Source organism: Panthera tigris, chromosome D2 (genome assembly GCF_018350195.1).
Source record: "Panthera tigris isolate Pti1 chromosome D2, P.tigris_Pti1_mat1.1, whole genome shotgun sequence".
NCBI classification, from domain to species: domain Eukaryota; kingdom Metazoa; phylum Chordata; class Mammalia; order Carnivora; family Felidae; genus Panthera; species Panthera tigris.
In genome coordinates this window covers 19,214,829-19,227,656 of record NC_056670.1, presented here as the reverse complement: position 1 = coordinate 19,227,656, position 12,828 = coordinate 19,214,829, and the positions used below count along the sequence as shown (strand labels likewise).

Below are 12,828 nucleotides of genomic sequence, written 5' to 3'. Positions count from 1 at the left end.
CAGGTGTCTCTTGGCGATCTGTAGGTCTTCTTTAGAAGAGTGCCTATTCATATCTTCTGCCCAATTCATGACTGGATTGTTTTCAGATGTGGAGTTTGGTGAGTTCTTTATAGGTTTTTGGATAGTAGCCCTTGTCTGATAAGTCATTTGCAAATACACCCATTTCATCTGTTGCCTTTTTTGTGTTTATTGTTTTCTTTGGAGTGCAGAAGGTTTTTATCTTTATGAGGTCCGTATAGTTCATTTTTGCTTTTAATTCTCTTACCTTTGGAGATGTGTCATGTAAGAAATTGCCGCAGATGAGGTAAGAGAGGGTCTGTCTTTTCTCTTCTAGAGTTTTTACAGATTCCTGACTCACATTCAGGTCTTTATCCTTTTTAAGTTTATTTTGAGATATCTCTAAGGAATTGGTCTAGCTTCTTTTTTCTACATGTTGTTACCAGTTCTCCCAACAACATTTGTTAAAGAATCTGTTTTTTTCCCATTGGATACTGTTTCCTGCTTTGTGGAAGATTAGTGAGCCATATATATTTGGGTCTGATTCTGGGTTCTATATTTTATTCCATTGGCCTGTGTGTCTGTGTGCCCATACCGTACTGTCTTAATTACAGGTTTGTAGCAGAAGCTAAATTCTGAGATTGTGATGCATCGTGTTTTGGTTTTAGACTTCAATAATACTTTGGATATTCGGGGTCCTTTGTGATTCCACATAAATGTTAGGATTGTTTGTTCTAGCTTTAAAATAATGCTGACACAATGTTGATGTGGATTGCAGTGAATATGCCGATTGCTTTGGGTAGTATTGACATTTTAACAATAATTATTCTTCTAATCCACGAACATGGAAGATTTTCCCATTTCTTTGTGTCTTCTTCAATTTCCTTCATAACCATTCTATAGTTTTCAGCATAATTTTTTTATATCTTTGGATAGGTGTCTTTGTTATTTAGATTATACGTATTTTATGGTGCTGGCGCAATTGTGAATGTGATCAATTTCTTGATATCTCTCTGTTTTTCATTATTCGTGTATGAAAATGCAACGGGTTTCTGTACATTGATTTTGTACCCTGCGACTTTGCTGAATTCATGTTTCAGTTCTAGGAGATTTTTGTTGCGGTCTGTGAGGTTTTCCATGTAGAGTATCATGTGGTCTCTGAAGAGTGAAAGTTCGACTTCATCTTTGCCATTTTGATGCCATTTATTTCATTTTGTTGTATGAATTCTGGTTTCGGGAATTCCAAAACTACGTTCAACAACAGTGGTGAGAGTGGACATCTTTGTCATGTTCCTGATCTCAGGAGGAAAACTTTCATTTTTTTCCCCAGGAGGATGATACTAGCTATGGGCTTTTATCATCAATGGCTTTTATCATGTGTACTTATGTATGTTCCTTCTATTCCAACTTTCGTGAAAGTGTTTATTAAGAAAGTTTGCTGTGTTTTGTCAAATGCTTTTTCTGCCTGTATTGACAGAATCATGTGGTTCTTGTTCTTTTAGTAATGTGATATATCATATTGATTGATTTGCAAATATTGAACCAGCCCTATAGCCCAGGAAGGAATCCCATTTGACCATGGTGAATATTGTCATATGCTGTGTGTTTGATTTGCCAGTATCTTCTTGAGAATTTTTGCATCCTTATTCATCAGGCATATTGTTCTGTAGTCTTTTTTTTCTTGGTCTCTGGTTTCGGAGTCAAGGTAAAGCTGTCTTCGTAGAATGAGTCTGGAAGTTTTCCTTTCATTTCTATTCTCTAGAACACATTGAGTAAGAAAAGTATTAACTCTGCTTTAGCTATCTGGTGGTGTTCCCCAAGGAAGAATGTGGTCCAGAAAATGAGGTAAAATGACTAGGACAACTCCCTGGAAAGATGATCGTCCCAGGAATAAGATACAGATAGATAAGAAACACAAAAGAGTGGGGCAAAGGAAAGCTTCTGTCGTCTACAGTGGGAACCCAAAAGCAAGATGCCCGAGTTCTTACTTCAGAAAGAGAGGGAAAGCTTCTGGAGTTCACTGTTTTCCCTTGCCATCCTGTCAGTGGATAGAGAAGACAGTGATTCCAAGGTAACAGGCTTGTGTTGCAGGCGAAAGTTCAAATGTTTAGAACAGGGCTGGGGTGCTGTAATTCTTGAAAGGTCTCTTTCTGTGCTAAGCAGGTCCTCGAGAATCCTGCCCATGGTGAACCAACTGCTCTTCAGAATGAAATCTTTAATGGCCAGGGAGGGAAACAAGTTGGCTAGCCATTATTTCTTATACCAGCCAACCAAACACCATGTACTCTCAGGAAGGCAATCCTTCCTTTGGGATCTCAGAAACTGCTCTTGTTTAGCACAGACCAGATTCAGAGCTGGTTAGGAGTGGCCAGCACACACTATGTGGGGGACAGCCTCATTGTCCTTGCCTGAGACCCAATACAGGGTTATCCCTATGGTCAGGATAATCAGAATGGCTAGAAACAGAGCAAAAGTGTTTCAGTTCACCACATTATGGAATCAAGCTGAGACGGAAATATCTACCTCCACATGCTTCTTATCCCAGAAGAGAGGATAGCTCCCTCCCAATATCGGTGACGCTGACTCCACATAGGCATTCCTCCTGGGCAATTTGAAATGCCCTGGGCTTAACTTTGTCCACAGAGTACAGAAAGTCAATTGTTGAGGGATCCTGTGGCCGAAGGGACCCCGCAGTGACAAGAATATAGCCTGACACTCCAGTTAAAAGTAGAAAAAATGGTTCTGAGACACTGTCCTGAGTGGACACCAGGGAGAACTTTTTTGGAAAAGAGCAACAGGATGGAGGATACAGAGAAGACCAAAGTTCTTTCTTACTTAACACGAGAGAATGCGATAGAGCAATGAATGAAGCAACGAACGAGCACAGTATCCTGACAGAATGGTTGCCTCAGGAGTAAGAACCATGTATGGGCTAGTACCAAGGGAGACTTCCTGCACTGTTTCTTCAGACAGGGGTGGAAATTTTCTGGCATTGGCTTTTGTTGCCCTGTCCTTTGAAGCCAGTAGTGACACCTAGTTACCAGCTTTTGGCTCAGGTATTTGGAGAGTGGCTCTGCTGTAGCAGTGCTTTAGTGGGCGGTGTCCGGCATGTGGCACATCCTGAAGAATATTGCCAATGGATGAAGAGTCTGTTCTGCATGGTGAAGGCATCTGTAGCCACCAATGGTTGGTGTTCTGTTGTCAAACTGATGAAGAGTGGCGGTGATGGTTGGGGTGGTCCATAGCCCAAGACAAAGAAAGATTTCCTTAAGACAACTTTCATAAAAAGAAGGTGATTTTATTAAATGATGGGGACAGAACCCACATGCAGGAAGAACTGCACTGGGGTCCTGAAGGGTAACTCATTATTACACACCATCAGGATGGCAGGGCATCAGGGATAGGGTAAGTCTCTAAGCAGTGTTGGAAGCAAGTTTTCAGCACCTTGAGGGGCTAAGTGTGGCTAGGGAAATGCCACTTAATAAAACCCAAGTCATGAGATCCATTGAATGTATATCGGGGGTGCTTAAGCTTGGAGTAAGACTGCCAGCTTATATCTTGGGCCATTTGAATTAATAGAAGTTGACCTGCAGGGCCCTCGTTGTTGGGATAATGTTACGCTAAGGTTGTCTTTTGACCCTAGCAAAGTGTCATCACCATCATTGAGCAGCTGAGCTTCTAGAAGGAGCTCACTCTGTCCGTTTCAGGGACTTGTCAGTGGGCTATAGGCAGTAAGGGAATTTCATTTGCATTTGCTGTATCACACCTTACCATGGCAAGTGCTTAAGCCCCTTTTCCCTCTACTTGGGTTGTCAAGAGTGTCCACAGAAAAACAATAATATCCCCCCCGGGGTGGGAAGAGGGGCTAGCTTGTGCTTTATCCCTCAGTCTGCCTTATGCTCCCTCATCATATCCTCACTGAATAACGTCAACCCTGAAACCTTGAAGACTGATGAAGGTAGAAGGTTTCATCTTCTGTAGCTTCGTTGTACTGGGTAGAGGCGTAAGTCGTCCTAACCTATATGGATCCTTATTGGTTTCTTAAGCAACATGTAAAAGAGTTACAAAAGGCAGGGGCAGCTGAATTCAAAGTGGGCTTTCTTGAGTAGAAAGTCTCATCGTTTGGCAAGTAATTGTAGTGATGGAGTCGGCACCAGGCAGATAGGCATGGGAGAACCCTGCAAAGCCTAGTTAGAAAAACAAGAGAGAAGCCCAAAGTCCTTTGGTAGTTGACAAACATGCTCAAGTCCAGGAGTGTAGCCAGTCACTAAAGGAAAGAGAGGCATTGTTTAAATCAGTTGAAGTATTCATGTCAGTCAGAAATCCAGAATTCTCTCGGTGGTAATCTAGAATGTATACACAATATTTTGTCAGATCAGATTCCAAACCCCGTGTCTACCAGTGCTGCCAGTGAGGTTTTTAGATGTGAGGTTTGAAGCATCCTCAGATGGAAGTGGGAACAGGCAGCAGGAATCCGATTGGTCTTTCCAGTTGGGAACTCAAATGTCTGCAGTGATCCTTCGAATGGCCCATCTGTAAGAAGGAAATGTTAGTATGAATTGAGAAAGGAAAGTGAAAAAGAAAGGTGGGACCACCCTAAGAGAGGTTTGAGGTCTCGTACAGGTTCCTCGGAATAATAAGGCACACTCGTTTGCCCACTGACTTCCTGTAAAGTGGGTAGAGGTTTTGTTTCGATACGGGAGCCCATGAAGATTGCCCCTCTAAATGATTGCAGTTGGAAGACATAATATTAAGGGCTTTTTAAGGGCTTTTTATTTCAGAGTTAAATCCCCTGTTGCATGAGATTCCATCCTTTGAATAAACCAGGTCTTGGGGGTTTATATGGGGTGAGTTTCGAGTAACTGTCAGATCAGGTGTAGGGAGGACATCGTTTGCATACTTAGAGATTTACAAATTAACTCAGCTACAAGTGAATACTAGAGCACTGTCCCTTGATAGGTATACAGTGAGAAAAGACTTTGCATACAGTTGTTGGGGAAACCCATCCCATTTTCAAGCTGTTTAAAGATTATACCCAGGGTGGGTCTTATTACTATGCCCACAGAACAACAAGGTTGTCCATACCTGTGGTACTGTGACAGGATCTCTCAAGGTTACTTCACGTGTAGTTTAGGCAAACATTTAAAGACACCTAGGATTTAACATCTGTAAATGTGCATTGCTGAAATGTAGATTTTCTCTCTAAAAACCCTCATTGCCCAAAAGTAGCCATCCAGACTAATTCATTTGCAAAACACCACTTGAAAAACTTGGCCTCATTTATTTCCATAAACTCTGCAAGAAGAGTCATTGATCCTAAGGATCTTTGAAAGTGTATTTTGCTGGAATCCCTTCTAAGGTATCTCCAGACTGAATTTTTATAGCCTATCCAGGCCAGAAAGTTTTCAAATTCTTGTATTTCTCCTAAAAGTGGTTTTTTTTGTGAGTTTCCTACAAGACCAAAAAGGTTTTGTGAGAGAAGAACAATACCCCAAGTGTTAAAGTCTCAGAAATAGTGTTAGAGATCTGATGAGACTTCAGGATGACGCAACTGACAGGGGCATTCGGTTCTTTCTGTGGCATATAACACTGTGATACAAAGAATATCAAGTGAAGACCTTAGAGCAGAACCAATTAAAACTTGAGCATTGCCTGTCTTTGAGCAGTTACAGCATTAACCCAAGCAAGAGAACCTAAGGTTTACCATTGACCACGCTTCTCCAAGCAACTTAGCATACATGCCACATAAAAAGGCCTAATTGGTCAAAAAGACTTCATTTACAATTGAATTCTTGGGAAAGTTCGTTCAAGCCTTAGGAAGTGATAGAGCACATCCTAGATAGAATTACAGATCATTTCCAATGTGAAACTTTAAATTATTGGGGCACTGGGGTGGCTCTGTTGGTTAGACGTCTGACTGCAGCTCGGGTCATAATCTCGTGGTTTGTGAATTCCAGGCCCACGTCACACTCCTGTGCTGACAGCTTGGAGCCTGGAGCCTGGTTCAGATTCTGTGCCTCCCTATCTGCCCTTCCCCTGCTCATGTTCTATCTCTCTGAATTTCAAAAATAAATGATAAAAAATAAAATTTAAGTTGATATTTAACCGAGATGGCAAGACGAGATTCCAAAGGCAAATAGGGAACATTTTATAGTTGTTAGCAAAACCTAACTCCTTTACCATTGAGAAGTTTTCAGTTTAAGTCATCAGACTTGACAAAGAACATATCCAAAGCTTTGCTTTTCCTGGCATACAAAAGACAAAGAAAAAAACAAAACAAAAAACTTCGTTTACATTTTCTTATGAAGAGCAGATCAACAATCCAAGAAAACTTTGTCTTTCCAAAACATAAGAAAACAGGATTTTAAACTTATATCAGTGTAGTAAAATCCGTAGACGGCAAACTTAGTCCATCTTTACCACCCATAAAATTCCTTTCCAAAGATTTCCCTTCATGAACCTGGTACAACTTTCCTTTGCCTTCAGGTTTTGTCCCAAGTCATTTCTTTCCAAACAACCCATTTAACCCAATTTTCTTTCTTTTATACCCTCAACAAAAAATGTATTGCCATTCTTTGTATCTTTCTTACAACCTCCTATTTTCCAACAAAACTGCTTTCCTTATTTCCATCAGTCTTAAGAACACTTAGCAGAATTTTAACTTTTAGAACCTTAGTCTCCAATGAAAACTTAATAAGCAGTTGAGAACTCTTTGCACCAGAATTCTTTAGATGGCTAATTCATGAGTCAGTTAAGCACAAAGCATGTTTTCAAATAGGTCCAAATAGCCTTAGTTCCTATGCATTAAGGAGTTCCTCTGCATAAGTTCCTGTGCATTAAAAGCACAGAGGCGACTGGGTGACTCAGTCGTTAAGTGTCCGACTGCGGCTCGGGTCACGATCTAGCCGTTCATGGGTTCAAGCCCTACGTCGGGCTCTGTGTTGACTGCTCAGAGCCTGGAGGCTGCTTCGGTTTTATGTCTCCTTCTCACTCTGCACCTCCCCCACTCACACTCTGTTTCTCTGTCTTTTCTCTCTTCAAAAAGGATAAACATAAAAAGTAGAAAAGAAAGAAGTTAAAAGACCACTTCTATGTCCAATAATGAAAGAATTCCCCTGCAATCTCTTTGGAAAGGACATAGATGTCCCATGAACGTCTTGTCATTCACCGTGTAAACTTAAAAGCACAAGTCTAAAATAGTCTCAGGTTTCCAAAGACTTTGAAAGTTATCTTCAGAATTACCCAAGTAATTAACCATTTAAGACAGTTGAAAGTAACCATTATTTCAAGTCCTCATTTGGTGACAAATTGCAATCGAGATCCATTGAGCATAGTTGACCTTTCATAAAGATTGATAGAATAAATTTTCACACTGAATGCTGATAACTCTAAAGACAAGTCTATCTTAATGAAACCAGCAAACTTCATTTAGCTGAAACACGGAATTGGTTCACCTACACCCACAGAAAAGACCTACACTCATTTGTTCCACCGTTCAGTTTTTACCAGAGATGTCAGTGGGCTCCAAGAACCTGAAGTGCGTGGTGCAAGGGAATGCTCTTTTTCCCTTGATATTTAGCGTGGGAAGAGGGGCCGATGGTGCCTAAGGCACTGAGGGTGGTAAGGGAACCAGTTCCATAGGCCCCACACAAGCTGGTGCAGAAACAGGAGGAAGGGGATGGGAAAGGCAGAAGATTTGGGGTGCCAGCAGAAGGCAGAGAAGGAAAATTTCCCGGGTCTAATCTTGTCAGCTGGGACAGAAGAGCTGACACCATGTCTTTTGTTCCACCAAAGTGGAATAAGGCAGTTCAAGTCAGGCCGGAAAAGACAGGGAATTTCCCCGAAATTAGTGGATTTTCAGCAGCTGCCTGGGAAATTTCCTTAAAAGTCTCCATCTTGAGGTAACCTGAGCACAGTTGTCTCCAGTTATAGCCCCTAACTCACGAAAGGAATGAGGGAGAGGCCCTCATATCTATCATGCAGAGAGGAAGCGTCCGTGTTACCCTTTCAAGGATTGCCTCTCTTACCTTCAGTGACTGAGTTCTGAGTTCTCTCAGGAGGAGGCCTATTTAGACAAATTTCATCCAACATATCAAGGGGGAGCTCACTTGCTTAGCTACTGACCAAACACATTCTGCAAGAAGCCCCTGTGTCCCATTAGCCACCAAGGGCTGGACCTAGGGCAACAGCCGTCCATTTGCCCTGTTTAGTAAAGCCATGCAGTGTTACAGGATCAGTCCTTTCCACATTTTGCAAACCCAACTGTTTCCAGTGGGTTCAAAAGGCATCCTAAGGGAGAATCCTTGCGGACCAAAGAGGAACCCCCATGTTCCACCTCGAGAGAAAAGGGGAGAGAGAAGGTCCATTACCCTTAGAATCCATCCCGACTCCCCAGTAGCATCCCCCACACAGAATATGTCAGGGGTTCCCGAAGTGTCAAAGCGACCCGAGACATCCCTTGAACAAAATCACTATGACTGCCAACCAGGTGGCGAAGGGCTCCTGAAGGAGGGATGCTAGCCTCCCCACCCCCCACCGGCTTCCCCATTGCATTCTAGACAACAGATGGGTGCCTGACTTACAGACCCGCGTCTCCTTTGCTGAGAAGGCAGAGAAGTAACTGCCATTTTCAACCCATGGAAATACTAGAAGAGTTTGACAAGGGGAAATGACCCAATTTTAAGTAGTAGTTAATAGAGGACATTGAGGGAAAACAGAAAAGAGAGAAATCCATCATGATATAAGTGACATTCTGACCCGCGTAGTCTTCACAGCGAACCTCCCTAGGAAATGGCGCCCTGTTGGGTTTTAATTCAGTCAGGTACTGGTTTCGGTCAGCTCTCAGTGGAGATCTGGCATGCAGAAGAGGCTACCCCAGAGATATGGAGGGGGTCACATTAGATCAGTGAGGAGGAATCCTCACACACGGGAGTCTTAAGATTGGCAGACATGGTAGTCACTTAAGTGGCTGTCCACTGCCCAAGACAGACAACTTTAGACACGGAAAGGAATAAAGAGAGGGCGTCAAGTTTCTGCATCTCACTGCCATTCTGGCCAAGGTCCTAACTTCCAACCAAAAGGCAGGCTTTCTCCTCCCCGTAGAGTCGCCGCAGCCTAGAGGATTGCAGCCAGAGCAATCCCCGCAAAAGTGTTCCCTATATAAGACCCTACTTCTCAAAAATCCTCTGAAATGAGAGTAAATGAAAGAGAAAACATACCAAATTGACACTGAAGCACAGAGTCAAGGTGAGAAGATTCGAAGCCCCACATTCGGACACCAAAATGCTGATATTTGGGGATGATGGTGGACTGGTCCACAGCTGATGACCAACACAGAATTCTGGAAGACGTCTTTGGTGAAAAAGGTGGCTTTCTTAATGCCTGGAAGAGCTGTGCTGGGGCCCTACAGCTAACTCATCATTATATTCCTTCAGGTTGGCAGGAGGTCAGGGATAGAATAAGAAATTTTGGAAGCAAGGTTTCCTGCACCTTCAGGGCATAACTCTTGGGAAACACTATTAACCCTTAATGAAACGTGTCATGAGACCCTTTAGATGTAGATCAGGGACCGTAAGTTGGATCCCGTGTCCCAAGTTGATTGCCCGTGTATATCGGGGAAACTGAGGGAAAGGAAGTGGACTTACAAGGTCCTGGATGTTGGGGTAATGTTAGGCTACAGTTCTCTTTTGCCCCCATCAAAGTGCCATTATCTAGGCAGCTGAGCTCTTGGAGGTCACTGTGCTGGTTTCAAGGTGTTGTCAAAGGCCTAAAGGCATAAGGAATTTAATTTTTCCCGTGCCTTTGTTTCCGACATTAGCACGGCAAGGGCTTAAGCCCCTGTTCTTGGGTAGCAGGGGTGTCCAAGGGATATTCCTCAGATCCCCCATGGGGTGGCAGGGGGCGGCTAACTTGCGGTTTACTCTCAGTCGGGCTCATGCTCCATAACTCTTACCATGCCAACTGCCGCCTTTTAAGCACCAAGTGATAAGTGAAAGGGGGTCAATGGATCTTTTTGTAAATCAGCAAATGGTTGCTTTCAGGTAGCATGGTAGCAGAATGGGAGCTCTCCACCATTCCCTGGGTTTACACTGAGTTATGGACAAGCCCAATGTGCCTGGTGGGAACCAATAAAGACAGAAAATCAGCAAGTGTTGGGGTGCCTGGGTAGCTCAGTGGGTTAAGCGGCTGACTCTTGATTTCGGGTCAGGTCATGATCTCAAGGTCATGAATTGAAGCCCTGCATCTGGCTTTGAACTCATGGCATGAAGCCTGCTTTGGATCCTCTCACCCTCTTTCTGCCCCAACCTTGATCAATATCTTAGGAAATTACAAGACAGAGGCAATGTTAACAGTCTAATCTCCAGAAAACTACTCAATTTCCTGATGGGCCTGTATCACTCACCTCTCCATAGTGATGGGGGGGGGGAATAAAGGCAAGAAGGAAATGTCAGATCAAATAGGATTACCTAGGGTGCCTTGGTGGCTCAGTGGGTTAAACTTCCGACTTTGGCCCAGCTCATGATCTCAGGGTTCCTGAGTTCCAGCCCCATGTCGGGTTCTGTGCTAACACCTCAGAGCCTGAAGACTGCTTCGCATGCTGTCGCTCTCTCTCTCTGTGTCCCTCCCAGACTCATTCTCTCCTCCTCTCTGTCTCTCTCCCAAAAAGGAAATAAACATTCAAAACATTAAATTTGAATTTTTTTGTAATCTGTAGTAGTTGACCATTATTTGAAGCTGGCAGAGGAAAATTGTTCTCCAAGATCTTCCTATCTTAATTGCTTTCCTAGAGGGAGAAATTACCTTAGTTTGACAAAAGCTCGGCTTCCATTGATCTGTGAGTCTTTAGCTGATGAATGTCTCCTTGGAAACTTGCCTTTAGACTTTACCTTCCCCAAACCCCTAGGGTATAACCAGACTTCATAAGCCCAGTGCAGGCAGCTCTTCCTGCCCACAGGTCCTATTCCACTGCTTTAATAAAATCACCTCTGTGCACCAAAGAAGTCTTCAAGAATGCTTCTCCGGGACGTCAGCTCTTAACCACACAAACCACACCATCACCCCGCAAAATTTTATCACGCTATACCTGAGATCCCTTCTGCAAGCTCTGTACATTCTTACCTCAGGTCAAGAAGTCTTTTGGCCTTCACCTGTCTTCCAGCTCTTTCCTTCAATGTATAAAGGCAGGGGTAATTAGGTGATGGTGTTGCCTCGGAGCTAACACTTACATGAGTGGAACCGGGCTCTGGTCTTGTCCACTTTGATCCTTTTCTTGGCCGACCAGCTCTGAGATTGCAATGTGCAAAGGCAACACTTCAGCTATTAGGAGTGCAGGCATTTCAGGCAGCAGGGGGAAGGTGTCAGCAAGGTGACCATTGGCATGCCTACCACAGCCTACCAAGCACCAGGTTCTCAATAAGATGATAATGCTCCCTCAGTGATATTAGAAAGAGATTTGTCCAGGTGGGACAAAGGTGTGGGAGCTTGCTGCCAACTGCTGGGATATTGCTGTCTGGGTGGCAGCTGCATTGCTCCTGACTCCTTCCTGCTGATATATTCATTTTGCCCTAGAAGGAAGGCAGGCTGCTTTTCACCCGGCCTTCTGTCCGCAGGCAAACCTCTTGTGCTCAATGCTTTCCAACGCACTGGGGTACCTGCTTCCTGTTGCCGGTGTAAGTTTTCCAGGGAAGCCCATGAAGCACTAGTTTTCCAAGCTTTCCCACATCCAGGGAACCTGATATAAAAAAGTTGACAATTAAAAGTCAGAAGGGTGGCTTCCAGACTCCTGCTACCAAACACCACAAGGAAGAACTTGCCAATAAATAAAAATGATGATTATGATGATAATCATAACCACAATAATAACAAGTGAGAAGAAAAACACTAAGTGCCTAAGTTTTTCACCTCAGATGAGAATGGAATGAAACTGGGACTGCGAACATGAGCACCATTTCTCAGGCAAGCTATTTGTCCTGAGAGTAAGAAGGAAAAACTGTGGGGTTGGGATGTAAGGAAGCACTAGTCACAAGAGCACTGCATCCTGAGCTAAGTAGGGCAGGAAGTCTTCTGGCTCTGGCCATCCACTTACAACCAGTGGGCAAAGGCACTCGCGACCTATCTCAATGTTGGCTTCTTTGTGCTGGCTGGCAGCCATGTCTGTGGAATTGGGTTCTGGTCCCCGTGTCCTTGAATGGACTGTCTGCCATACCACCTGGGGTAAACAATGCTCATGCTCCAACACTGGACTTCTCACCATGTGGTTACCTCACAGCGACCTGTGGGACAGGGTCACAACAGCCCGCAGGCTAACAAGCACACAGGTCTCAGGGAGGGCAATGTTTCCTTGGGAATCGCCATGTGTTAGCTGCTTGTGAATGCTGGGCACTCTCTGAGTAACAGTCACATGATTACTGACTCTGACCTCTGATCTCCAACTTCCCATTCACAGGAGTGAAGATGGCTCCCTCCCAGTAACACTTGCCCCATTTCAGAAGACTTTTTGCCTTCTCTTGCCAAGAGAGGTGTCACAGGTGAGCCCGTGCAGAACCCATTGTCCGCGCTCCCCTGTATCTAAGGCAACGTTGCAGGACTCCACAATTAAAATCGTAGAGACATATTTCCGGGCTAAGAATCTCAATCATTCACTGGAATACTTGTTTAGAAAGGGATCAAGGGAGTCAGAAGGGATGCAGTTGGGTCCAAACCCTGTCCCAGATAATGGAATAATCTGTGAATGAAGTGACTGGCACGATTCCCCAGGGAAGCCTGGGGTCCTATGACTATGGAAAACCTGTGGGGGTATAGAGCAAAGAACATATTTTAGCTACACTTGGG

At 43.9% G+C, this 12,828-nt stretch overlaps 1 long non-coding RNA gene across 1 annotated transcript in view; it reads left to right on the top strand.

Annotated features, from left to right (window-relative positions):
- Positions 1-12,578, top strand: part of LOC122231809 — a 49,131-nt gene extending 36,553 nt beyond the window's left edge. The window contains exon 3 of the long non-coding RNA XR_006209058.1: positions 12,443-12,578. This is a non-coding gene — a long non-coding RNA (uncharacterized LOC122231809). The remainder of the gene's footprint in view (positions 1-12,442) is intronic.
- Positions 12,579-12,828: the final 250 nt, after the last annotated feature.